We start from the raw sequence: 5,430 nt of genomic DNA, 5'->3' as shown, positions 1-5,430 counted from the left end.
TGGCGGGACTGTCTCATTAATATTCATCATCTGTCTTCCCGAAAGTAGGCTTCACATTGTTCGGGATATAATAAACGATTGCTTGTGTTTTTATTGTACAATGCAAAATGCATAAAGTTATTGTTTATATAACCAGATGCAATGCTACCACGTAATGCAAAGTATAATATATTGTGGATGCATAAAGGGACTGAACTGCACGTGTTTTTTACTTTTCCAGATGAGAGTTATCTTCCTTTGGATGCATAAACGCATTGTGTTATATGTGTTCCAAAAAAAATAATAATAAAATTCTCTATAATATATTTTAAAAGATTTGGAAATAGAAACGCTTAACTTAAAATTCTTTAAACACATTCTTAGTGTTTCTTAAAAAAAGTCTGTACTGCACAAGCAAATAATTTGTACAGTGTCACTGTTAAAACTGTGTGACAAAAATTTGTGTACTGGTATAGATTTGGGCAATCCCCATCTGATCTTTAAATTTTGAGCAGATGTAGTGCATATAATTCAAACAGTAACCAGTCAAATAACTCATGGTATAGAATATACTGTTGATTTACAGTGAAAAAGTGGATCATTATCATATATGTCTGAAAAATTTTGCAAATTAAATCGTATGTAATAAACAGGATATCATCATTGCAACAAAAAAGAGTGTCAATAAAAAACAAGTCACATTTTTTCATATACTTATTTTTTAATTTTTTTTTCATAATTTTATTGAAAAGCGTGAGATTCGTTTTCCGTCCGCATATCGCCGATGTCTGCATTTATGCGAATTTCCCCTAAATCAAATTTTATTTGATGTATTAATGTCTCCGAGCAAAAAAAGGTTTCTTAATGCACTGCTAGACAAAAGAAATAGTCACTCAAAAGATACTTAAAAATTCGTCCAGCATTTCAAATTTAAATTTCTAAAAATTAAGAAAGTTACTTACTTTATGATGAAAAAAAAAATGACAGTTTGAGATAGATACTAATTTGGTACCTACTAATTTACCTCAATTTAGGATAGACTATATAATTTTAAAGAGACAAAATAGAATGAACGGTTGCCAAATAAATTGACCACAAGATGTACCAAATGGACCTTTATATTAATTTATTACTAAACAGTAAAAATGATATAAAGACCCTGTCAACACCGTTCACCTTTATTGATAGCAAATGAATTGCAGTTTGTTTTAGTGTGCCCTGTATAAGCTCAACAAGATTTAAATTCTTACAAAATTTATTTCAAAACTTTCCAAACTTGAGAAACCTTACTTTTTGATAATATCTTCATCCGGATCATGAGAAATGAAAATTTATAAATTTGAATACAGTTTTTGGACTGTACCTAAATAAAATTTTACAGATCAGACAGGAAAATTGAGAAACAAATAGAGTTATCCCTCTTTGTACTGGCTTTAAAGTTTATATATTTCCATATTTGTTCTTAATCATTTTTAATTATTAACAATCAATATGTGTGTTAGATTGAATTTGTTGTTTGTGTTGATTTTGTATGGTCTTTGTGATTTATATTGATTTACTTCCTCTATATTGAAATAATTTGCATAATTTGCTCTTTGGACAAGGATATAACTAACAATATTATACGTCCTTGACTTTGATCAATAAAATACCGTGACGCGTATACATACATGTTTATTTATACAAAGGATGCCATAATTAATTGGCAATTTAACAAAAGCAGCAGAGCTGATAAGATGGTTTTTGCAAGTAATGCTTTTCAGTGCCAACTGAATTTTTAAACTTGGAAAACGGTTCTCAAATTTGTCGATGTTGCTCTTTAACCTCCAGATTCTATAGATATAAGAAGATGTGGTATGAGTGCCAATGAGACAACTCTCCATCCAAGTCACAATTTGTAAAATTTAACTATTATAGGTCAACGTAATACATGTTTATAAATATCCCACACTAACTCCAGAACGGATTGATTTTATAAAAAACTTTGGACTGATAACTGGAATCTCCTTTTGATTTTGTTTACATCTCAAGTATTAGTTGAAGTATGCGTAGGTCAATTTACTACAAACTTTATCATGTTGTTAGAATTGTTGAATTAAGACTCTAGTTTGATTTTGAAATTTTTCTGGTTTGCCGTTCTTACGGGGCGCCGAATGGGACTCTTGTGGTTTTGTACAAAATTCAATTCTGTCATAACAAAATTTTTTTTGTCTTACAAAACTATGTGCTACAGACTTGTTTTGTGAGAACTTCAATTTTGTGATGACAAAATTCATTTTTGTCATGAAAAATTCATTTTTGTAGACAAAAGTCATATTTGTCATGACAAAAGTCAATTTTGTCTAAAAGGTATGCAAATATAAACATATTTACATACAAAATTTACTTTTGTTACCTGATATGGAAATTAAATCACAAAAGTCAATTGTGTGAGGTAAGATTCAATTTTGTCATTTTTGTTGAGACAAAAGTCAATTTTGTTAATTTTGTTGAGACAAAAGTTAATTTTGTCAATTTTGTTGAGACAAAAATCAATTTTGTTGAGACAGAAGTCAATTTTGTTAATTTTGTTGAGACAAAAGTCAATTTTGTCAATTTTGTTGAGACAAAAGTCAATTTTGTGATGACAAAATTCATTTTTGTGACGACAAAATTCAATTTTGTAACAACAAAATTCAATTTTGTAACAACAAAATTCAATTTTGTAACAACAAAATTCAATTTTGTAACAACAAAATTCAATTTTGTAACAACAAAATTCAATTTTGTAACAACAAAATTGATTTTTATGAGACAAAATTGACTTTCGTGAGACAAAATTGACTTTCGTGAGACAAAATTGAGTTTCGTGAGACAAAAGTCAATTTTGTGATGACAAAATTCATTTTTGTGACGACAAAATTCAATTTTGTAACAACAAAATTCAATTTTGTAACAACAAAATTCAATTTTGTAACAACAAAATTCAATTTTGTAACAACAAAATTCAATTTTGTAACAACAAAATTCAATTTTGTAACAACAAAATTCAATTTTGTAACAACAAAATTGATTTTTATGAGACAAAATTGACTTTCGTGAGACAAAATTGAGTTTCGTGAGACAAAAATCAATTTTGTTGAGACAAAATTCAATTTTGTCAATTTTGTCAATTTTGTTGAGACAAAAGTCAATTTTGTCAATTTTGTTGATCACATTGGTAAATTTTGTCTCACAAAAGTCAATTTTGTCAATTTTGTTGAGACAAAAGTCAATTTTGTCTCACAAAAGTCAATTTTGTCAATTTTGTTGAGACACAAGTCAATTTTGTTGAGACAAAAGTCAATTTTGTTGAGACAAAAGTCAATTTTGTTGAGACAAAAGTCAATTTTGTCTCACAAAAGTCAATTTTGTGTAACAAAAGTCGATTTTGTATGCAGATTAGTTCACAGAAACCAAACTAAACTAATTTGAATACAAAATTCACTTTTGTCGCCCAATTTTCAAATTAGGTAACAAAAGTCAAGTCTGTGTAACAAAAATGAATTTTGTCATGACAAAAGTGACTTTTGTCCGCTGATAGATAATTTTGTATGACAAAATTTTAAATTTGTAGTATGATACAAATTTTGTTAAACTGAACTCATTTGTGTTGAACAAAAGTCACTTTTGTCCGTACAAAATTGAATTTTGAGTACAAAACCACAAGAGTCCCATTCGGCGCCCCGTAGTTCTAGTGTCACGGGACTTTTAACACTCATATTTGACTCAATAATTATACACACATAACGGTATCCCTATGTTAGTTTTCCAAGGGAAATAACCCGAATAATCCAGTCGATGTATATTTTTTTTATATTTCAATTTAGCAAGCAACAATTGTAAAATACGGCGTTATCATGCGAACTTAGCGTAGATACTTATTGATAATTATGACTACCAGTATAAACTGAGAGCTAGGACAGTGTCATCATTAAAGAAAAGAAAAAATATGAATTAAAGGAACCAATAGAATTGAGAATGGAAACAAGGAATATGTCAAAGAGACGACAACCCGACCATTTATTTTAGCAGATAATAGCCGAAGGCCACCAATTGGTCTTCAACGTAGCGAGAAAATTTCGCAACCGGAGGTGGGTCTCAGCTGGCCCCTAAATAAACAATGTGTACTACCTCAGTGAAAATGGGCGACATACTGAACGCCAACATATATAAATGATCTACACATACAAGACTAACAAATAATGTCAAACCCATATTATTGTTTGTTAGTACTTGCGGAATTTTGCTGTCAAGCATGTACATGCAGTTTTAGGGTGTTTATAATTAGAAAAAAAGTAATTAGTATATATTTCCAAAAGTATGATATATTCCAATCAATACATATTTTTATTGATATACAATTGCAGATTCGCACTATTCTTAAATAAATATAGTAAAATAACCATTTGCTATTCTGTGGTTGGGGACGGGGGTGGGTTGAAATCACTATCGAAATTATTATTCTGGCCTGGCAAGAACTACTGAAAAACATAACCCCCTTGACGGGATGAATATAAATAGTCTGTACAACAAAATGTAGGTTTTAAGTATGTACAAAAGTGAAAACAAACAATAAGTCTGAATAGAAAAAAGTGAAAACGAGTATTCCGTCCGGACTGTGCAGGGGAGAGTTGGGACAATTGTCAGGACTTGACGACGTACGACCAATATCTTCCCGTCAATTTCCTCAGACTCAATTATTATTTGTATTATATATGTCTCTGGCCTCCATAAATGATATGATTAAAAGTATGAAGTGCAGGATAATGTATAAACGACAGAAGATAAATCGAAGTCAGACTAAATGTCGGTTGCTTTAATCCAATTTTCTATTAAAAAAGAAGGAGAATTCTGTTGTCCTCTTTTACGAAACATCTACAAAAGGAGAATTTTAAATAGCAGGATTTCCAATTCAAAGTATGTATCTCAGATTTGACTAAAAATCTATTTTTTGGTGTTAGCATGATCCTTTTATCGTCAAAAACTTCAAAGTACTCTTCTTTGAACGACTTGAGAAACTTGCCAATAATAAAAAAAGATATAGTTTTGTCCCGTTCCTTTGAGTGTGTTTGTGTGCCTGAGTGTTCACGATGTGTCCAGAAACTGTCCTATAACCCTTTTTCTCCAGTTTGACCTTACTCAATCAGCAAATTCATTTAATGTTTAATTTGTTTCCAGAAAAGCGTTTGATGTCTGAGTTTTTGACAACATCATCAAGATTGGAAATATTTTGATATTTTGTGTTATTTGCAACGATGCACGTACTACAACACGCACAATCATGTTCATTGCAGTAAAATAGAAAATTTTCATCATGTGAACTACCTTAAATTGAGAATGGAAATGGGGAATTTGTCAAAGAAACAACAACCCGACCAAAGAGCACGAAACAGCCAAAGGCCACCAATGGGTCTTCAATACATTGAGAAG

Source organism: Mytilus trossulus, chromosome 9 (genome assembly GCF_036588685.1).
Source record: "Mytilus trossulus isolate FHL-02 chromosome 9, PNRI_Mtr1.1.1.hap1, whole genome shotgun sequence".
NCBI lineage: Eukaryota > Metazoa > Mollusca > Bivalvia > Mytilida > Mytilidae > Mytilus > Mytilus trossulus.
The sequence above is the reverse complement of the archived record's forward strand: the minus strand, read 5'-3'. Positions refer to the sequence as shown.